The 24,035-nt window shown below is 40.0% G+C and overlaps 2 pseudogenes; both read right to left on the bottom strand.

The window, feature by feature from the left end:
- Window positions 1-15,119: 15,119 nt before the first annotated feature.
- LOC102837844 lies at window positions 15,120-17,153 on the bottom strand (annotated as a pseudogene).
- Window positions 17,154-19,442: 2,289 nt separating this feature from the next.
- Window positions 19,443-20,055, bottom strand: LOC102837467 (annotated as a pseudogene).
- Window positions 20,056-24,035: the final 3,980 nt, after the last annotated feature.

Genomic DNA, 24,035 nt, shown 5'->3' with positions numbered 1-24,035 from the left:
AACATCTTTCTGATATTCTCTGCTTTCAGCCAAGATCCATTGGACATCAGCAATGATATCCCTCATTCTACGGCCTCTTCTGAATCTGGCTTGAACCTCTGGAAATTCTCTGTTAATGTATGCTTACAGTCATTTCTGTATTACCTTTAGTAAAACTTTACTTGCATGGAATATCAAAGAGAGTGTCCAATGATTTCTGCATTCTGTTGGGTCACCTCTCTTTGGAATGGGCACAAATACAGAGCTCTTCCAATCATTCGGCCAGATAGTTGTCTTCCAAATTTCTTGGCAGAAACAAGTGAGTGCCTCCTGTGCTGCCTCACTTTCTTGAAAGATTTAAAAAAAAAATTTTTTTTTTAGACTTTTGGTTAATGGGCATTTGATTTTTTTTTTTTTTTAGCTATTTCATATTATGCTATAATGATGATTTTTCTACACACAGATTTTAGAATACGAGGGATTTCAAAACATTCTTGAAAAAATTCCATTATCTTTTTATTCCATTTTTCCATGAACTGTTTGAAGCCCTGTCATACAAGATTAGTTCAAGGTGTGACTTAGATTGTGCTATAAAAAGGATGTGACTCTGCACTTGTCAAGGAGATCTGGTAGTATAATGAGTTAAGTATTGGAAGCTGACTGCAAGTTTGGCAGTTCAAGCCAATTAGTCACTTCTCAGGAGAAAGATGAGACTGTCTGCTCCAGTAAAGATTTATAGATTCCGAAACCCTAAGGAGCAGTTCTTCTGTGTTCTCTAAGGCTACCATAAATTGGGATAGACTTGATCGCAGTGGATTCAGTTTGATGTTGGTTCTGAGCTTGTCTTGAGAGATTAGAAGAAAGATGAGAATGTACTTCCTACTTCCCAGTTGTCTTCAGAAGTAAAGAACTGCAGCTAGAGAAAATGAGCTGTGGAGCGTGAGAGAGAAGAGATCAGCAGATCAAATCTGGACCTTGGTGGGGTGTTGAGGTTTGGTTAACACTCAGCTAACTGAGTTGTTAACCAAACCTCAACACCCCACCAAGGTCCAGATTTGATCTGCTGATCTATACTCTCTTTTAATAGGAGTCCTGGTGTGGTGCTGTAGGCTAATGCATCAGACTGCAAAGTTGTTTGAACTGCAAGGTCGGTGGTTTAAGTTCACCAGTTGCTCCTTGGAAACCCTATACAGAATCGACTGTCTCAATGGGTCAGAATCGACTCGACAGTACTTAACAACAACAACAAATGCTTAATAACATTAAAAAGGAGCTGTGGTAGTGTAGTGGTTACGAATTGGGCTGCTTAACTCAGGGTCAGCAGTTTGAAACTATCAGCTGTTCCATGGAAGAAAGATGAAGGTTTCTGCTCCCGTAAAGATTTCCAGCCTCGGAAACCCCATACAGGGTCACTATGAGTCAAAACCGACTCCACAGCACATAACCACCACCACCAATGCTTAATAAACACTACAAGTATGTCTGGTACTGTTTCAGGCTGTTTCCTTCATGATCCTCTTGTTTAAAACTCAAACCACTCAGAGGTCTGGAATGTTGACTCTTTTAGCTAGGGAAGCCAGGGATGCTCTTAAGTGAAGAGCTTTGCTCAGAGACACTCAGAGTACTGCTTTGAACATTCCAGATCCTTGGCTATTTTCAGCACATCAGGGCCTTTTAGGTTTAGGGCAGATGGTGCTCTTTTAAAGAAAATCCTCACATTTTCTTTTTTTCTGCAAATCCAAGAGTTTTCTGCTTTGGACAGTTCTCCCTGTGAGTCTCCCTTCTCACCAATGTCTCCATCCCAATATTAAATCTCTATAAATATTTACCAATATTTAAGAACATAAAATAGAATTTTATTATTTATCTGTAAATAGGATAATTGCCTTCAATTAACATAATTGCCCTGCTTATTAAATAAATAATGCTTATGGTTAGAAAGTGTTTTGCTACTGTTAGCTGCTGTCGAGTTGACCATGAACTCATGGTAGAACTGTGCCATAGTGTTTTGGTTTTTTAAAAACACTTTTTATTGCCAATTGAGTGAAGATTTACAGAGCACATTATCAGTTTTATATTCAGAAATCCTATGCTTCATCTCATTTCAATGTTGCAATCCCCTCGATGTTACATCAGTTAGCCCAATTCCTCTCCGTGATTCTTGTTTCATTCCACCTTCTTTCCCAAACTTTCTGAATTTTGTCCTTAGGTAAATGCTGCCATATGCATACCTCACTAGTGTTGTTGTCCCCCTTATATGCCTATCTACTGTTTGGTTGAAAATTGAACCATGAGAGTTAGTTAGTTAGGTCTAGAATTTAGTTCTAGACCTGAAGGGTGACTGAGGACCATAACCTCAGGTTCCTCCAGTTTCTTTCTGAGCCATCTTCTTCTGACCAGTAAGCCTGGTGTCATACTGTTTCCTAGGCTGTAATCTTCACAAGAGGATCCCTATTGGCATTGTAGGTTACGTGTTGGGCTGCTAACCACAAAGTCAGCAGGTTGAATCCACCAGCCACTCTGTGGCACAAAGATGAGACTATCAATTTCTGTAAAGATTTACAGCCTTAGAAACCCTAGGAAGCAGTTCTACTCTGTCCTACAGGGGTGCTGTCAGTTGGAATCTACATCATGACAGTGGGTTAGGGTTTTTATATTTAATCTTTATGGGAAGACCCGTGGTTAATGGTGGTTAAGCTCTCGACTGCTAACTGGAAGACTGATATAGGAGAACGACAAAGCAATCAGCTTCTGTAAAGATTTTCAGTGTTGGAAACACTCTGGGGCAGCTTTGTTTTGACCTCTAGGTCTCGGTGAGTTGGAATCCACACAACTGCAAGGGGTTTGGTCTGGTTTGGAATCTTTCTGTAAACAGATCTCTAGGCCTTCTTTCACAGAGCTGCAGAGTAGGTTTGAAGCAGCTGATTAAGAGCCACTTGTGTCACCCAGGCACAAAACTGTTGTTGTTAGGTGCCATTGAGTTGGCTCTGACTCATAGCAACACTACACACAACTGAATGAAGCACTGCCTGGTCTTGTGCCAATCTCACAATTGTTACACTTGAACCCATTACTGCTGTCACTGTACCAATTCATCTCATTGGGGTCTTCCTTCTTTTCGCTGACCCTCCACTTTACCAAGCATAATGTCCTTCTGAGACTGGTCTCTTTTGATAGTATGTCCAAAGTATGAGAGACAAAATCTGGCCATTCTGGCTTCTATGGAGGATTCTGGTTGTACTTCTTCCAACACAGCGCTGTTTGTTCTTCTGGCAGTCCATGGTACTTTTAAGATTCTTCTCCAACACCATAACACAAATGAATCAATTCTTTTCTGTCTTCCTTATTCATTGCCCAACTTTCATATGCATATGAGGGTATTGAAAATACCATGGCTTGGGTCAGGTGCTCAAAACTAAGGATCTTTTATAAAGAAGCAAAATAATTAAGAAAAGCAAATCTGTATTTCCACTATTTAGTAATTAGTGTTCTACATTTTGATGTATTTCCTTCTCTGACTTAAAATATTTATATTTAAGCTAAGTTTGTTCCTAAAGAGTCTAAGGTCACTTTGAAAAACATATAAAATAAGCTAAGCTAAAAATGAGGCTATAGAAAAGCAGAATTAGGAATAAACAAGGGTGGGGACATAAATTTGAGCCAGGAATGACTCTGAAAATGAAAACTATAATGACCCTTCTTATGGGAGGGCCTCAGATTTGGCTCCAAGCTGTCTAATCAGTCACACAGCTCACAGTGACCAAAGATAGAAATAAACTCATTCCTTTAGGTCAAATACTGTCACTTGTGGTCCTAAGAACAGGCACATTGCATGGGTTTTTACAATATCAGCTTTTGGCAACCACAGTAAGCATAGAAGCTTATTAAAACCAATAGCTTGGATGTAAAAATGATAGTGTCTAGGTACTCAGATCTCCAGTAATTTGGGCTGACGACCAACTGGGTTGTAGATTTTTAAGGAAATATGAATGATGTATACCCTGCAAGCAATTTTCACTCAATACATTTTCCTCTAGTTAAACTTTTGACAAATACTGAGTGTCAGAAAGTAAGCTGGAGTTTCTGGGTAGTCTAAACAATTAGTGTCTGGTTAAAATTTGAGTCCACCTAGTTGTGCCTTGGTAGGAAGGCCTGGCAACTTACATCCAAAATATCAGCCATTAATAACCCTACAGAGCATTGTTCTACTCTGACATACATGGGGTTCCCATGAGTGTGAGTTAACTTGACAGCAACTGGCTTTCGATTTTTCCCCTAGAAATGTATCTACTTTATCCAAATTTTCATAACATATTATTTTGATCATTACAAAATATGTATATTCTTTAGTGATGTCCTCTTTCTTGTTCTTGATATTATTTGTGCTTTTTCGCGTTCTCTTTTCACTTTTATCTCTCTTGCCAGGGGAATATAAATTCTAACTGTCTTTTTGAAATAGCAGCTTTTGGTTTTATTAATCCTGGGAAAAACAAAGATTGAAAGAAGTCCACAAAAGCCAAAATATGACCTTGTGTATATCCCACCTGAATTTATAGATCGTTTCAAGAACAGATTTGATACATTAAACACTAAATATTGAAGACCAGAAGAGTTGTGGGATGACATCAAGAACATCATACAAACCGATAAGGGGAAGTGAGGGAAAAACAGCAATGAAGCTGCTAGCTAAGTCCAACCATTTTTAATAGACTCCTATGAACCCAGGTGGAGACCTGGTAGGTCAGCAGTTTGGCAAGACCTGGACTATTGGGCCCAGAGTCAGTGACATAGCCATAGAGGACTAGAGTGGAGAATGAAGCATCCAGCTGATAAGAAGAGAGGGCATATGCATAAGAACACCCATACTTGCAGATAATACCCACTTGACCTCGCTTCAATGACTCGATGATCAGAGCTCAAGAAGAAAGAAGAGGAAAAAAGAGTAATCTGATACAATTTGATGAACTTGACCTACACCTATGGATTCAGTAGCTCAAAAGAGGAAACTAATCTTTACAGCAAGGATCATTCCCACCCCCTCCATACACAGCGTAGACAGGGATGGGCAAGTTGGACATTGGCTACCCAAAATGGGGGTGCTACAAAGGCAATAAGTGACTGGCTTACAAGCTTTCAAGAGGGAGCCTATATCCAGAGAGCACGGAGAAAGGTAGAATCTCCACTGAGTAGTATCCAATCTGTCTGGGCGGGGCTGATGAAAGGATATGGGGATAGCACTCATGTGGTACAATAGTGAATAATTACTATCAGGACTGACTGTGAGGGTTGGAAATGTAAAGGTAGATGTTTTGTAGCAAAAGGAAGGGAGTGGTTGATTTTGCAGGCCAGGAGCGGAGGCCCCTGGGACCATTAAGGGAGAAGAGTGGAGTGCGGGACCTTACCCACAGAAACAGTGATGCCAGCGATGGAGGCAGAGATGATGATGTGGAGGGATGGAGCAGCTGGGAACTTTAGACCCAGAGATGGAAAGGGGCTGTATGCTGACAACCAGGGGGCAGGTTGGTTGATGATGCATGGAGGGGACTGTAACCATGGCAATGTAACGATATGCGATAGGATGAATGTAAAGCTAATAATGTTCTCCCATGTAAACTATCACATAATTCACAATAAAACAGTTTTAAAAAACAAAACACCATACAAGAAGAAAGCAAAAAGTCATTGAGAAGACAAGAAAGAAGGAAAAGACCAAAGTGGATGTCAGAAGAAACTCTGAAACTTGCTCTCCAGCATAAAGATGCTAAAGCAAATGGAAGAAACAAGGAGGTAGAAGAGCTGAACAGAAAATTTCAAAGGTCAGCTTGGAAGACAAAGTCAAATATTATAAGAAAATGTGAAAAGCCCTGGAGTTAGAAAACCAAAAGGGAAGAATATGTCCAATATTTCTCAAGCTGAAGGAACTGAAGAAAAAATTCAAACCTCGACCTGTATTATTGAAAGATTCTATGGGCAAATTCTGTAGGATAAGCACTCGACTGCAAGACTGATTTGAACTGCAAGATCGATGGTTCAAACTCACCAGCCACTCCTTGGAAACCTTATACAGGGTTGCTATGAACCAGAACCAACTCGATGACACTTAACAACAACAACAACATTGACGAAATATTGAATGATGCGGAAAGCATCAAAAGGAGATGGAAGCAATACACAGAATCACATACCAAAAAGAAATAGCCAATGTCCAATCATTTCAAGAGGTAGTATATGATTAATAGTCAATGATACTGAAGGGAAAAGTTCAAGGTGCATTGAAGGCATTAGCAAAGAACAAGGTACCGGGAATAGACAAGAACACAAATGGAAATCTTTCAACAAACAGATGCAGCACTCACACATCTATGCCATAGAATCTGGAAGAAAACTACCGGGCCAACTGACTGAATGAGGTCTATAGTTGTGTACATTCAAAGAGAGGTAACCCAATGGAATGCAGAAATCATTGGACAATATTGCTAATATCCTACACAAGCAAAATTTTGCTAAAGATAATCAAAAAACGGCTGTAACCGTACATTGACAGAGAACTTCCAGAGATTCAAGCTGGATTCCGAAGAGGATATGGAACAAGGGATATCACTGCTGAAATTAGATTCATAGGCACAGTGCCAGCAGCAATGGGCTCAAGAGTAGCAATGAGTGTGAGGTGGCACAGGACTGCACAGTGTTTCCTTCTGTTGTGCACAAGGTCGCCGGGAGTCATTACTGACTCAAAGACACCTAACAACAAAAATCATTAGCACTGGTTTTGCTGCATTCGGGTAACCATAATGCATTTCACAGTAATATTTTTTAAAAAACAAACAAAAATATATCAATACAAACTCAAGATATGAGCAATACACTGGATTGGATGCTGCTGCCTATGATTTTGTTATATGGTAAACTTTTTATTTGTGTAAGCATGGAAAATTCACACTAAAATAATGAAGTGCAGTACAGCATAAGTCAGAAATGTAGGCATTTATTATGACCATAAAATACAAGCGAGGGCAAGTAAAAAAAAAGTATTGCTAGTAGGCAGCCGTATTAAAAAAAAGGTTTGATCAAAAGGGTAGCTTCTGAGGGGTTCTGCTGGACCAGTTAAACTCCAGGCAGAGAGAGAGGTCAGCTCAGAAGATAAAGTGACTTATTTTGGTGATTCCTAAGGGGAAATCATGATAGGTTTCTCAAAAGACACAGGAGAATCATGGGGACTTAATAAGAAGTTTTAAAGAAAACTGAAAATTGCATTGGCGATGAAAAGGTCAGAAAAGTGGTGCCAAGTAAGTCCTAGGAAATGCTGTTGGAAAATCCTCAGTCCTGTTCTCACCCCTTTAGGTATCTTTTTATTTCCCAAACTCAAAAAGCATCGAAAAGGAACAGGATTTGAGTCCCTCTGGGATGCCAACACTGCCATTTTGACATAGTGTAAACCCAAGAGGCAGAATTGGTCAGGAAAGGTGTTGTTATTGTTGTTGTTAGTCAGTTGAGTCAGCTTTGAGTCATAGCTACCCTCTGCACAACAGAACCAAACACTGCCCTGTCCTGCACCATCCTTACAATTGTTGCTCCACTTGAGCCTATGGCTTCTGCTGTTGTGTCAGTCCTTCTCATTGGGGGTCTTCAAGGAGGTGTGAGAGAGATGGAAACACCACCTTCAGAAGTGTATAGACCTAGATGGAGGAACTGTTGAGAAACAATAGATTCACATCTTGATATTTTTGTGTAATTAAGGTTTGGTAAGGTGGAGGGTCAGAGGAAAAGAGGAAGACCCCCAACGAGATGGATTGGCCAAGTGGCAGCACCAATGGACTCAAGCGTGGCAACAATAGTGAGGTTGGGCCAGGATTGGACATTGTTTCGTTCTGTTGTGTATAAGGTCGCTATGGGTTGGTACCGACTCGATGACACCTAACAACAATAACAACAACAACAAGGTTTGTATGGTTTTGCATCAATACTTTTTGCTTACCCTTGTATTATATGCCTGACAGTGCAATTGCTTGTAAACACAAGACATGAGCTACATGTGTTGTGTTTGGAAAGCTGTTGCATTCACTATGTCTGCTTTGTTTACAGAACCTTCTGTTCTCTGTTTGGGACTTCTGAACTCTATTATAACCCTAAGGGACCACGGATGTATATGGATCAGATGCTACCTTATGCATGTTAGGCCGCACATAACTGTATTTTAGTTTTGTCTATTAAATTTTTTTAAATATAAATGAAAACATAGATCAATATAGTATTTTGTGCCTGATTTTTTTACTCAGCTCTTTTTATTTGAAAGATTGATCCATGTTCCTACAAATAGCTGCAATTTGTTCATTTTCATTGCTGGAGAGTATCCCTATACTTGTTTGTATCACGATTTATCTATTCATTCTACTATTTGGTAATGAACATTTGGATTGTTTCCAGTTTTTAGCTACTATGAATAATGATGATATGACCATTCTGAACATATATTTTGGTAAACAATGTACACATTTCTGCTGGGTGTATACCTACCCAATGGGAACTTGCTGTGTCAGAGTTTTGGACTATTTCCAAATTTAGTAGACAATTTCCAACTATTTTCCTAAAGTTGTTGCATCAACTTCACACTGCTTCTAATTATATGTAAGAGTTTCCATTGTTTTACAAGCTCACCAATACTTATTGCCAGGATTTTAAACTTTAAATATTTGGGTAATGTGCTGTAGCATTTCATTATGTGTATTTTTAAATCTAAATATAATATCTATATAGAAAAGGGAACAAATCATTAGTATTCATCTTGATGAATTTTTAGTTAGTGCATCCATATAAGCATCCTTGAATCCCCTGGATTCTCTCTGCCAGGCACTAAGCCATCCTAAGCATAACCACTCTCCTCCCTTCTAATACAATGCATTAATCTTATCTGTTTAGAACATTGCTGTGAATAGAATTTTTTTCTATATTTTATCATAAAAATTCATCAATATTTTTGGGTGTAGTTATAGTTTAATCATTCTCATTGCTGTATTTTATTTATAAATTTGCTGTATTTTATTCTCTTATAGAGGGACATTTGGATAGTTCCAAGTTTGGTGTATTGTGACTAATTCTGACATGCATATTTAGGTGTATATCCTCCAGTGAACGTATGTATGTGTATCTGTTGGGTGTATTCTTAGGAATGGAAATGCTGAATCATAGGGTTCATGGAAAAATGGAATTAAAAGATAATAGAATTTTTCACAAACTTTTTGAAGCTCTCTTGTAAATATATCCACTTTTGTAGATACTGACAGTTTCCCAAAGTTAATAGGTACTGACAGTTTTCCCAAGTGATAGTAGCAATTTGCATTCCTGCTACCAGTGAAGAGTTTTGATTACCCCTCCTCATGCTTTTTACTTTTTTGGCTTGCATTTTAGCAGTTCTGATGGATGGGTGTCTACTGATATACTGAACCCATTTTTGAGTTTATTGGCCTTTTAAAAATAAAATCCCCATTCAAGTTGCCTGTTCATTTTAAAAACAGATTTGTGGGAGATATTTTCATATTTTAAATATGAACCTTTTGTTGTAAGTGTTTTCTCCCAATTTGTCCTTTCTTTTATTTTTTTTAGTAGTGTGTTTTGAACTCCAGTTTTCAGTCTATGTTGTCAAATTTACTTGTTTTCTTCTTTATGGTTAATGTGTTTGCATCTCAAGTAAGGACTTCCTGAGTACTGCAAATGTTTAAAGAGCTCAGCTGCTAAAGCAAAGGTTGGTGTCTATCTAGATGTACCTCAGAAGAAAGATCTGGCAACCAAATTCTGAATAATGGGATTGCTATGAGTCACTCTCAGTGAAATCTTTGTTTACATCCAGGTCATGAAGGTGTCTGTTTTGTCTGCTATAGAGCATGAAATCTGCTCTTTGAATGTGAATGGCTCCAGCCTACCAGAACTTGCTTCCTTCTTGTGCCTGGATCTAAGTGTTCAGATGCCAATTTTTCTTGAGTACCTCAGGCACCTCTCACATCCAGAATTAGAAACAGTATATTTAAAAGTAGGTTTGGGGGCCATTTTCACCAGCCAGCACTTGCAGTAACATTCCTAGACACACCTCTTAATGGTTGCTTACTTGTGATGTCATACCTGAGAGCCACAAATTATAAACTTTCCTATGTGCATTCGTCCCCTCCTTACTTTCCTCTCTGCCCGGCATGCATAATGATGGACGGCTGCTGCTGTCAGTCATGGCTGTGGGAGGAGAGTCCTTTGTTCTCTGTACCTATAAAAGGTCACCACATGGAGTAGGAACTGTGGAAAACTCACCATGGTGACCTGTGCTTATCTTTTTCTTATGTTTACTTTTGTTTAAGACTTAATAAAGAGTCTCTGTAATATTGATATCTTTGAAGATGGGGGGGTCGCTTTTCTCCCAGATAACATGTTTTAGGAGTTTTATATTTTGTCTGTCATATTTAGATCTATAAGTCACATGCAAAATAATTTTCTGAATAGTTTAAAGTAGATTCACGTTGAGTTTTTCCATGTGGATAGGATAGTCAATTTGGTTTTGTTGGTGTGGTTAGGTGCTGTCGAGTTTGTTCTGTCTCATAGAGATCTTATGCACAGCAGAAGGAAACACTGTCTGGTCCTGCATCATCTTTAAAATCATTCCTAAGCTTGAGCCCATTGCTGCTGCCACTGTGTCAATAGTGGTAGCTGTCTTCCAAAATTCTTACCATAGACGAGTGAGTGTCGGCAGTGCTGCATCAGTTTGTTGAAAGATTTCAATTTGTATCCATCAATTCTTGGAGCCTTGTTCTTTGCCAATGCCTTTAGTGCACCCTGGACTTCTTCCTTCAGTATCAATGGCTCTCTGTCATATGCTACCTCTTAAAATGTTGAGCATTAACCATTCCTTTTTGGTAGAGTGACTCTGTGTATTCCTTCCACCTTCTTTTGATGCTTTCTGCATCATTCAATCTTTTGCCCATGGAATCCTTCAATATTTCAAGTCAAGACTTGACTTTGTTCTTCAGTTCTTTCATTTTGAAAAATGCTGATCTTGTCTTTCCCTTTTGGTTTTCTAACTCCAGGTCTTTGCAACTTCATTATAATATTTAACTTTGTATTCTGGAGCTGCCCTTTGCCATTTTCTGTTCAGATCTTTTATCTTCTCATTAGTCAATGGGTGTGGAAATATTTGTTGCAGAAAACCATCTTTTCTTAATACCGTTCAGTGTCATTTTTAACATAAATGTCTATACCATCAATCCATTAATCTATGTGTTGGAGTTTAGTAATCCTGATACAATTGCATCTGCAGAAGGCAGGGCCTCCAGGAACTTGGTAAATAAGTTGATGACATTATCAGGGAAGCAAAGGAAGTAAAGATAATGCTACTTGTATTTGCATTTGATGCAAAGGAATCTCCTGCCCTGGAAGATACACACTGTTGGTTCTCTGAAAGTCGAGGCTCTAAGATTCTGCAAGATAGCTCTCCAGCCAACATTTCTGAGCAGTAGTAATCCCTGTCAACTGCTTGAAAATAAATCACTGTATTAGCTGGTGGTGCACTGAGGCCCCTTCACCACCATCCTGGGGTCATGGAAATGAAAAGAGAGTCTTTGGCCTCAGGACATAGGTGCCAGTCTCTTCCAATGACTCAAGTAAGAGGCTTTAATGCTCTAATCTGGAACAGCAGTTCGGGGCTTGGGAAAGGATTTAAAGAGACAAAGGAGTGACATTCACTGAAAATGGAGAATGGTGATCAGCCACCCCTACAAAGGCACGGGGTTGCACTCAATAATCAACACTGATTATTTAAGGGAGAGCCTCAGAATTTTTTATACTCTTTGCTATGGCTCTCATATATAAATTTTACAATTTCATTGAGGCATAATTGACATACAGTGGACTGCACATATTTAAAGTGTATAGTCTGATGAGTAGTCAAATATGTACGCACCCAGGAAACCATCAACACTAATCAAGATAATGAACATTTCTACCACCCCTGTAGTTTTTATTCCTCCATTGTAATCCATTTCTCCTTAAAACCTGCTCCTCCACCCCTTTTTTAGGCAACAGTGGTTTGATGTCTGTCACTATAGATTACCTTGCATCTTCTAGACTTTAATACAAACTAAATTGTACATTGTGTACCTTTTTTAATATCAGGAGTGGGGGGAGTTTTGGTTTTTTTTAACTCAGCACAATGTGGTTAAGTATAGGGAAGTTCCCAAAGGGAGTCTGTAAGGCAAAGCTTTATACAGAAATGAACAAACAAAATGGAACTTTTGTAATACATAATTTGACTTTTACAGACACATCTGAAGATACCACCTAGAATTTAAGAAATTAACAAAACCTCATGCCCTAACTTCAGTTCTAAAATGGAAATTGCTGTTATTGTTAAAGGTTGTGGAGTTGGTACTGACACTCGGTGACCTGGTATAGGGTTTCCTAGGAGCGAATGGTAGGTTTGAACCACTGACTTTGCAGTTAGCAGTCCAGTGCTTACCTTGCAGCCAACACACCAGGACTCCAAAATTGAGATAGGATTCTAATAAACTTCTTGGGATGTTTGCAGCCTTGGTAAGTGCACTTTGAAAGCGCTTTGAGACAAATTTGGGAAAGTATGCAGGACGAGTTTATACAAAGCTTTTCATACCTCAGGGATTCAGTCATGAATGTGGGAGTGTGTGAGGAGGCACGAGTTAGCAGACAAAAGGGTGAGAAGTGAAGGTTGCCTTTCTTATTGATAGATACGAGATTGGTGAATGTAGCTTACACTGAAAGCCAAATATAGAAAAATAGGTGGTGTGATTCACATACATAGTTGGGTTGGTTCCAACTGGTAGCAATCGTATGCCTAACAGAAAGATGGCCCAGTCCTGTGCCAGCTTCACAATTATTGCTATCCCTGAGCCCATTGCTTCTGCCACTGTGCCAATCCATCTCATTGGGGGCCTTTCTCTTTTTCACTCACCCTCCACTTTACCAAGCACAAAGTCCCTCCTGATAATGTGACAGATGAAGTATTGCCATCCTGGCTTCTAAGAAGCACTCTGGCTATACTTCGTCTAACACAGATTTGTTTGTTCTTCTGGCAGTCCCTGGTACTTTTAATATTCTTCTCCAGTACCATAATCCAAGTGCATTGATTATGCTTCTCCGACCTTCCTTATTCACTGTCTAACTTACATATGCGATTGAAAATACCATGGCTTGGGTCAGGCGCATCTTAGTCCTAAAACTGATACTTTTGCATTTTAACACTTTAAAGAGGGCTCATGCAGCAGCTTTGCCTAGTACAATCCATCATTTGATTTCTGAACTGCTCCTTTCATGAGTGCTGATCGTGGATCCTAGAAATATGGTCTCTGACAGCTTCAATCTTTTCTCCATTTATCATTATGTTATTTATTGGTCCAGTTGTGAGGATTTTTTGTTTTGTTTTCATTGAGGTGTAATCCCTACTGAAGGCTGTACTCTTTGATCTTCATCAGTAAGTATTTTAAGACCTCTACACTTTCAGTAGGAGTCCTGGTGTGGCACTGCAGTGTAGGATAAGCACTGGACCATAAATTTGACTTGAACTGCAAGACTGGTGATTCCAATCCACCTCAGAAACCCTATAGAGGGTCGTTAAGTTGTGACTGACTCAATGGCATTAAGCAACAACAGACACACTTTCAGTAAGCAAGATTGTATCTTCTGTATATCACAGGCTGTTAATGAATCTTCCTTCAATCTTGATGCCACATTCTTCTTCATGTAATTCAACTTCTCAGATCATCTGCTCAGCATACAGATTGAATAAATATGGTGAAAGGATGTAACCCTGGTTCACATCTTTCCTGATTTTTTTTTGGTACTTTTAAAATTTGCTCCAGGTGGGGTTTTCACTATCACTGTCCCACACTCTGGATGATTTCTGAACCTATAGAAGGAGCCTAGAATCAGTTAAAGTGAGAAACTGAGTTCGAAGACACCCTCACCCTGCTTTTTCCCAAGGGAGTCTCCTTTTTAGAATAAAGGTCCAAAAGGTTGCATGAGAGTGGATGGATTCCATCCTCAGCTTCCCACGATCCTGACCCCAATTTGGGCAGGGAGAAACTGGAGACCACAGTTCCCAAATTCTCCTCCCCCTTCACCTTTTTGGAAACCAAGGGAGGGGGTAGGGCATGGAAACCCTACTGTGATCACTATTCATCTTGCGGCTTTGTCCCTTTCTCCATCCTTGGTTAAAACCCGTGGGACACAAGCCAGTGTGGAAGCTGATGTTATTACTCATCTTGTTTTAAAGTGTCATTATGAAGTCTGGTTTTATAGTAGGCCACAGTACCTTTTATATATGTATATATCTCATATCTATCCTATATATAAACTGTAAACAAGAGGTAACAGTGCTTCTAGAAACTGATTGTCTTCGCGGTTTCCTATGTGGTAGGAACCTGCAACACTGTAGAAAAGTGTCTGTATTGGTGTCCTGTCTTCCTGCAGCTTGCTAGTTGGGATCTGTTTTGCATGACCAGGAATGGTGCTGGCAAGGTGGTTCGGGGCCAGACAGGAACTATGTGGCCCAAGTCTCTCTATTTTCTCTCCCCTGTTTGTGCTCCTATCTGATCAGGCTAGAGACAACAACAACACAAAACACACAGTAAAAAAAAAAAAAAAAAAGCCAAGATACAGATTTTTGCAAATTTTCCTTTTCTCCTCTCTTCCATTCTTTCCTCTGCAAGGTATTATTACTATTTTTTGTTGTTGTTACTGATTTGTTTTTTCTTTTCCTGCAATAATAAACCCTCTTGTTTCAGTTACAGCAAGAAACAAAAGCTCAAACAAGCAGAAAACCCCTCTGGGAAGAGTAGAAAACTAAAGGTTTGACGGGAAATTAAAGGTGGGAAGGGTAAGGGCTGGGTTTTGTTTTTTAAATAGTACCGGAAGTTTAACATTGAAATATCAGGAGATGATGGCCAAATTTCTTTGCAAGGCAAAGCCCTTGGTAATCTCAGCATCTGTGGTTTCTGTTTTAAATTCATTTTTCTCTTCTGAGTGCTGATACGCCTCTCCATCTTCATGTTCTTGGAGTTTTGTTTTGCAGTTTTTGTGTTGTTTCGCTGTTGTTATTAAGCTTTTGTAACTACTTCAGTTTGCCTTCATGTCCCTTATATACAAACAGAATATTCCTTCAGCAGAGCGAAGAGGTGGCACATGACTGGCACGCTCCATGACTGGCCCAGCAGTCTCTGCTTCACCAAGAGGCTCATGTTGGAGACATTGGTATAATGAAAAGGGAAACCACACACCCTTTCCATTTCAGTGTACCATAAAATGTCCTCTTGCTCATTTATGCAAATGGGAGACGCTGGTCTTTGCCCTGCTTTATAGAATTTGACCTAGTAGTAATGGGCATTACTTTGCTGAACTTGGCTATTCTGCCATGTTCTAGACACTCCCTCAGCTCCAGCTTATCCTTCATGGTGGATGCCAATGTCCTGTTCATACCAGGAAGGTTACCCTAGAAATAGCGGGCCTGTGCGCAGCTGACATTTCTTTGGCATCCATCATCACAGGGTTGGACTTGAGAAATCGTGAGATGTCACTCTTGTCACTAATACCCATGGCCACCACATTTTCAGAGAGCCAGAAGTAGGGGTGGTAGAACTTCAGTCAGTTCCCTCATAGACTGATGATGGAGAGAGATCACTGCAGGAAATTTCCCAGTCACCAGATGGGCCCCTTTCCCAGATATCCTTCTGCGAGAGCTGAGGACATTACCACCGTATATGATCCTCCCTGATGTCAAACCATGCCCACTGTGATGGAGCCCTCACATATCTCTGAGCCAATGTAGTGGGCCACCTGGATGCCCACGTCCTTCAGTACCAGAAGCCCTGAAGCAAGTCCATCAAACAGGAACAACACCCAGATGGGCTTCCTCTTCTTAGCCAGGACAGGTGGGTATACTTTCAGAGGGTCAAATTCTTGGTCATGGTTGATGGCAAAGAACATCTGGAGCTTCAAGGACCAGTCGTTCTGTTGCTGCCACAGCCCATAGGTGCCCTTGTGCCCGCACATGTAGCAGTTCCAAGGGCCTTCCTTAATGGCTACCTGGGCAGTCCCTGTCCCCACCAAGAGATCCATACACTCCATGAAAAAGCACTCCATGCAAGCAGTTGTTGTTCCCACACATTGAGAACCTCATGCCCCCCACAGCAGATGGGGCCATAGGACTGATAATCCTTGTCATCCTACAGGTACACACACGCCAGGAAGCAGTTCTTGCAATTTTGGCACTTTCCTCCCATGAAGAGAGGGTGTTCCAGGGTGATGTTGAGGTTTCCACATGTGATACAAATGTCCTCAGTGTTCCAGCATTTCTGCCACACCTCTGTGTGTTCACCAATGATCTCCATGACCTTGGGCTTCTCAGTTGTGCTTTTCTAAGGCTTTTTGGCAGGTGGAGGTGGAACATAGGCAACTGCCTCAAGTTCAACCCACATGTCTGTGTAAACTTCTTTGTAGGGATTCTTCTCCTCTTCTGGTGGCTCCAGGCCCTTGGTGCCTGAGGGCTGGAAGCCCCCAAGGGCCCATTCAATCATTCATTTGTTCTGCACCTCCACAGCCTTGGCAGTGCCACTCTTGTCATTGTCATGGCATGCCGGGAACAGTTTCCCTGCATAGCTTGCCCACATGCAGGACTTCGTACATGACTGTGGTACATGTTGTAGGTGGCCTGGTGGAAGGCAATACCAAAGGAACTCAGTGACATCAACTTCTCCACACACACTGGCCATCTCCCAACCATATGACGTAGTGGGTGCCTTCAGCCACTTGGCTCCAGACTACCATCCTCCAAGACACAATGCGGCTTGGCCTCCAGGAGAAGCTCTGCCATTTTCTCCACACAAGCTTCCCAAGGCCAAGGCCCTGGCCATCTTCATACTCAAGTTCATCATCAGCCTCTTTGGTGGTATTCTTGTCCCTGACATCAGCTGGCCCAGGCTCAGGCATCGTGGCCACAGTGGGGGATGGCAGTCAGTGGGTTGCCGAATGGCAGGAGGGCTGGCTTCCTCTACCTTCTGAGATTCTCTGGGTCCTAGCTTTGCTTCCATAGCATTCATTGCTGCAATTACCTTGGCTTTCTTCTCAGATACTCTCTCAGGCTCACTTGCTGGGGTTTTCTCTTTCTGTCTCCTTGAAACACTAAGTTTCACTCACCTTTCCAGATTTTAAACCATTTGGAGTCCTGTGTGGTGCTGTAGAATAAGCACTAGACCATAAGGTCAGTTTGAATCGCAAAGTCGGAAAATCTATACAGGGTTGCTATGAGTCAGAACTGATTCCACAGCACGTAACAATAACAATAACAACAACAACAGTATCCCCTTGCTTTGTTCAAATGACTGCCTTTTGGTCTATGTACAGGTTCTTCATGAGCACAAATAAGTGTTTTGGAATACCCATTCTTCACAATGCTATCTATAGTTTGTCATCATCTATACAGTCAAAAGCCTTTGCATGGTCAGTAAAGTACAGGTAAACATCTTTCTGCTATTCTCTTCTTTCAGCCAAGATCTATCTGATGTAAGCAATGATGTCCCTAGTTCCATGTCCTCTGTTGAATCTGGCTTGAATTTCTTGCAGTTCTCTGTCAGTGTACTGTTACACCATTTTTGAATTATCTTTAGCAATTACTTGCATGTGATAGTAATGATATTGTTTGATGATTTCTGCATTCTGTTGGACCACCTGTCTTTGGAATGGGCATAGATATGGATATTTTCCAATCAATTGGCCAGGTAGCTGTCTTCCAAATTTCTTGGCATAGATGAGTGAGCGCCTCCAGTGCTGCATTATATTTCAATTTCTATTCCATCAATTTCCGGATCCTTGCTTTTGGCCAGTGCTTTGGTTCTTGATCATGTTACCTTTTGAGATGGCTGAACATTGACCATTTCTTTTTGGTACTGTGATTTTGTGTACTCCTTCCATCTTCTTTTGTAGCTTTCTGCATAAATCATTCAAAGCTTTGCCCATAGAACCCTTCAACATTTCAAGTTGAGGCTTGAGCTTTTTTCTTCAGTTCTTACAGCTTGAGAAATACTGAGCATGTTCTTCCCTTTTGGTTTTCTAACTCCAGGTCTTTGTACATTTCATGATAATACTTGAGTTCATCTTCTGAAGCTGCCCTTTGAAATTTTCTGTTCAGCACTTTCACTTCCTCATTTTTTCCATTTACTTTAGTTTCTCTACACTCAAGAGCAAGTTTTAGAGTCGCTTCTGACATCCATTTGGGTATTTCTTTCCTGTCTTTATAATGATCTTTTGCTTTCTTTCTGTACGATGTTCTTGATGGCATCCCACAGTTCTTCTAGTCTTCCGTCATTAGTGTCTAATGCTTCAAATGTGTTCTTGCGATGATCTCTAAATTCAGGTGGGATATATTCAAGGTCATATTTTGGTTCTTGTGACTTGTTTTAATTTCTCTGAGCTTTAGACTGAACTTGCACATGAATAATTGATGGTCTGTTCCACAGTCTACTTTTGGTCTTGTTTTGGCTTAATGAGATTGAATTCTTCCACCGTCTCTTCCCACAGATGTAGTCAATTTAATTCCTGTGTATTCTATCTAGTATAGGTCATATGTATAGTCACCTTTTATGTTGCTTAAGAGAGGTATTTGCAAGGACTTCGGGCAAAATGGCTGGCTAAGCAGATATGCTATACAGATCCTCTACAACAAAGATATGGGAGACCCAATAAAATAGACACAGAGGACAATTCTGGAACCCTGAGCTTCAGAGGAAAGGTTAGAGGAGTGAAGCGAATACCTACTGGAAGGAGAAGCTGAGCAGGGGCAATGAAAGAAGGATATTGACTAGTGAACGGACTGCTGGCCAGACATGGCATGGTCATCTTGAACTTTTTTTTTTAACAGTGATAAAATATATTTTCATTTATTTTGTTGAGTCAGAAGGGTGTAAAAAAAATTGCTAAAGTAGGTAACAGGCAAACAAAGGTGCTTTATAAGTCCAGTTACCTTAGAGTTTATTTAAAACAAGAGAAAAAGGTCATAATGTTTTCATGCAATATATACTTGGTTCTTTAACAATTATGACAATAGCAGAAGGAATTAAGGATTGCTGTACTTGTGATCCATACAAAACACCAACATTTTGGGTTGTATATAATTAAAGAAGTATCTCAAACACTTTTCAAAATACTGTAATAGCCAATACATAGAAGCATGCCTTAGGTGGGCATAGGAATGCAATTAAACAAACAAAACAAAAAAATCACACAGGAACTACTCAATTTTTAAAAAATCACTGAGCAAGAAAAGCAGCATTGAACTTCACATACTGATTTTACACAACTTCTATACGGTACCTTGACTTAAATCCAAGAGCAAAAGTTAAGACTCCCCTTCTCTATTTTTGGTAAACAACTGCCTGGTAAACATAGATGACTTTCCCCGCTAGATTCTACCTGGGAGTATTTTTTTTTTTTTTTTTTTTTTTTAAAGAGGGCAGGTTTGGCACTTTTATACTGATATCACCAATGTTACTATTTTGTGGGATCTCAGGAAAACTCATGTTCTTTAACAGCTGATACAGCACAGGCTGGGGCTCCTGCAAAGCCCACCTCAGATTTCTCCAGTTTATTCTGTGCATCGATTTGTGTAACAATCTCATTCATGTTGGTCTCCAATACCATTCCCCCCATCACCATTTCTGTAAGGATATACTGAACCTTGACTACATGGAAAATTAAATCTAGTTAACAGACATTTTCAAAACACTTGACCAATGTTTCCACAAATACTTGAATTAGATCTAAAATGCCAAGTTCACTTTCTGAAGAATCCACACAGAAGACAAAATATAATGTTGCGTAATGTCTATATAATAGTTTGTTGTCAGATCCTCCTATTAACAATCCTCCTTCTAAGAAATTACAAACATTTTCATCTCTCTTAGATTCCAAATGGAATGTCTCTCTGATGATTTGCTGTTGTGAATCTTCACTGTAGGGCTGGTAGAACTTGGAGAGCCGCGACTTCCCGTGGTTGTTGAAGATGAGGATCGCCTTGATCATGGCTTGGCAGGGCCGACCTGGTGGGCACTAGGGGACCAGGGCGGGGGCGGGCGTGTGAGCCTTGCCTAGGGATCTAGCCGCTATCCTTCCCCACCTGCCCCCTTCCGCACTCCTCATCTTCTTGAACTTTTGCGAGCAACTTTGGAGAGACAGACAGATAGCAGTATGATGGTGCGGAGTCACATAGGTGACAGAAAAGGCGGGATTCCTTCTTGCTCCCCAAATTCCCCTGGATAACAGAGATGAGGCTGGTCCCCACTCTCATCTACTCCAGCACAGACCTTACTCTCTGGGAGTTCCGAGTTGCAAAGTTTAAGCCACTGTGAGGAGGTGTCCACTGGTGCCATGATGCCTGAATTTAGGTGGGCTCTGCTCCAGATCTACAGAACCCAACAAAGCCTCCCTCCCAGAGTTAGACTCACAGAGTTAGACTCATATTCAGCCACCCTTCTCCCTGTTGCCCTCTGTTTCTGATAGACACTGTAACTAGCAATCTGAAGAGCCTCCACAGACTACTTCCAGATTGGGTGCCGTGAACATGGACAACACCTAGGCCTATAGGAACTCCATCTAGGCCTGAGAACTCAGCCGTCACCTCCCTCCTTCACCCACCTCGTGATCCCCGTGGCTGGCAGGAACTTCCCAGAGTTTTCTCCTCTCTGGGTCCAACAACTGCACTGTGTTTTGTTTTTTTTCTTTCATTGTTTTATTGTTTGTTTCTTTCTTTCCAGTGCTGCTGCTTCTTCCTTTCCCCTGATTTTTATATCCTTTCTGTCTCTGCTTCTGTTTTTACTTCTTTTCTTTGCTTTCTCATTTCTACCCTTTTCTTTTTTCTCTGAATTTTTCTTTAACACACTCTAGTCTCTTTCTCTTTTCATCTTCCCTCTCTGTTTTTATGTGTTTGTTTTTTCCCCCCTCATTTTATTTTCTCTTGTGCAGCTCTATTTTACTGTCCCTCTTTTTAGTTATTATATTCTCTTTTTTTCTTTCTTGTTGCTGTCCATTTTCTCATTTTTGTTTCTTTTTTCTCTTGTTATATTTTTTGGGGTTTTTTTTTGGCTGTTGTTTGCTTGTTCTGTTTTGTTTTCCTGTGTGTGTTTTCTCCTTTTGCCCCACCCAACAGGTGACAACAATGGTGCCCATACAGCTCAGCTACAACTGTACTCTTTGCAGTCCAACCTACTGGACAAGAGTCAATACCAGCTCCTATACCGCCTGATCAATGATAGATAGACACCAGCTAACACCAGTCAAACCCACTCTAAACTGAGCTGCATAAACACATTTCTATTCTCTAATCACACCCACCAGGGGATAGCTGTTGAGAGCCTAAGAACCCACCAATAATACAAACATGAATTGAATATAAATATGACACCACAATGTCTCAGAGACAACAGAAGATTTTAGCTCACAGGAAGAAACAAGACAGAGTGTCTCAAGCACATGGCCAAGGTGTAGAGCCAGAAAGCTAGAACAACAATCGTAAAAAAGAATGAAAACATCTGATGAAAGCCTGAGATTTATGTGGGATACCACGAAGATGAGCAACTTATGAGTGACTGGAATTCCAGAACAGGAAGACACATTAAAAACATGGAGAACATTGTCTGAGAGTTGTTGAAAGAAAACTTCACTAACATCATAAAAGATGAGAAGATAACCATTCAAGAAGCTGAATGAACCCCAAAAAGGAAAGATCCCAAAAGAAAGTCACCAAGACATATCATAATCAAACTTTCTAAAACCAAAGACATGGAAAAAAAATTCTGAGAGCAGATTGGTAAAAACGAAAAGTTACCTACAAAGAGAACCAATAAGACTAAGTTCTGATTTCTCAGCAAAAACTATGCAGGTAAAAAGGCAATGAGATGACATATACAAAACTGTGAAAGAGAAAAAGTTGTCAACCATGTATCATATACCAAGCAAAGCTGTCCCTCAAATATGACAGCAAAATTAGGATATTTTCAGATAAACAGAAATTAATTTTCAATAACCAGATCAGCTTTACAAAAAGTTACTAAAGGGTGTTTTTTGGATTGAGTCTCAATGACAGAAGATAACAATTTAAGATTAACATACATGACAACACCACCCAAAACTCAATCCAACATTGTTGTAAAATGCCATGGAGTAGGTTCCAACTCATAGTGACCCTATATAGCGTTTCCAAGAAGTGGTTGGTGGGTTTGAACCACTGACCTTGTGGTTAGCAGTCCAGTGCTTATCCTACAGTGCTACACCAGATCTCCAATTCATATATAGGAGTTTTCAAAGTAAAAGAAACCTACAAGATGATAATAGAGAATCAAGAGATATCAATTTAAAATGAAGTCAACTACAAAACAAAAAAAGGGATGAGTATAGACACAGAACTCCTAAATGGAGAGAAAGTCAAGTAGATTTCAAGGTAAAACACAAGTTTTAAATAGGGAAAAATCAGTAACTTACAGGAAAATTAATAAACCTTCACATCAAAATAAAAAAGAGGAAAATCAGAAATATTTAGTAAACATTAACACAGCAAAAATGAAAATGAAAAGAAACCCCACAAACAAAATGAACTTAGCACAGAAAATAATGTGGAACAGAGAAACCAGCAGTACCACAAGAAAACACACGGAAAAATGGCAGCAATCAATTCACGCCTATCAGTAATCACACTGGATATATAAATGGATTAAATATATCAGTCAAGAGACAGAGAGTAGCAGAAGGGATAAGAAAACAGGATCTTTCCATATGCTGTCTACAAGAGACACATCCAAAAGATGGAGACAACCTAAATGTCCATTAACAGAAGCCAATGATGATGAAATTGAAGAGTCCTACTAACTTCTTTAAGGAGCTCTGGTAGTGTAGTGGTTACGAATAGGGCTGCAAACTGTAAGGTCAGCAGTTCGAAACTACCAGCTGCTCCGCATGAGAAAGATGAGGCTTTCTGCTCCCATGAAGATTTACAGCCTCGGAAACCCTGTACAGGGTCGCTATGGGTCGGAACCGACTCGACGGCACTTAACAACAACAACAACAACTAACTTCTTCAGTCTGAAATTGATCAAACATGCAATCAAGATGCATTTATAATTACTAGAATGTGAAGGTTGTAAACAAAGAGGAAGGATCAGTAGTTGGAAAATATGACTGTGGTGATAGAGATGATGCTAGAGATCACATGATAAATTGCACAGGCATAAAAGGCCAGAGATTTCCTGCTTGCTGTGGGTAGTTCATTTTCAAAAGGAAAGAAGTGGGGGCTGAGCTAAGCAAGTCCAGCTTACTCTTTCCAAATTCACTAGTCAGATAAGGCACACATCTTGCCTTGAGTGGAGACAGTAATAGTGTGAAAACAAAAACAAGGGTATTATACTAACTAGTCTTTATACACATGGAAGGAAAAAAATTAAGAAAAGGAACAAAGCATTTCCATCAGGCAATGCCTAATCTTTTGCTTTTAGAAATTCACTTAAAAAATTGTGCCATATTCCTAAGTTTTCATCTTTTGCTACAGGATCAATATATTCCAGGATAATCTAGATATCTCACTATATTTATAATGGAAAGTTCACTCCAATCAACTGAGTCCTCTGGCCCAATAAAACTAGTTCAACTCCTGCCTAGTGTATCTTTATAAAATTATCTTTTAATGATGGTGGACTTGTTTCCAATAACTCTGACATTTGAGTTTCCTCTGTATGTTTTCCAGGAACTATCTTCCTAGTTCTCACGTATATTGGGTCTAGTTCTGTATTTTAAAGTCACTCAGAATAACCGTCATTTACAGAGAATCAATTGCTCTTTCTGGAAAACAGACAGACAAGATGTCAATGGTTGGGAAGTATATATATGGCAAATAACACTAAAAAGATGCTCAGGAAGAGTGGTGGACTGAGTGCTGTTGGCAGGACAAAGAGAAGGAAAACATTGTAGAGACACGGAGACATCTGGGTTATTTGGAGTGCTGGACCTGAGTTGTT

The sequence above is a fragment of the Chrysochloris asiatica genome, unplaced genomic scaffold (assembly GCF_000296735.1).
Source record: "Chrysochloris asiatica unplaced genomic scaffold, ChrAsi1.0 scaffold00081, whole genome shotgun sequence".
Lineage (NCBI taxonomy): Eukaryota > Metazoa > Chordata > Mammalia > Afrosoricida > Chrysochloridae > Chrysochloris > Chrysochloris asiatica.
Note: the sequence above shows the minus strand (reverse complement) of the source record. Positions and strands in the feature narration are given on the sequence as shown.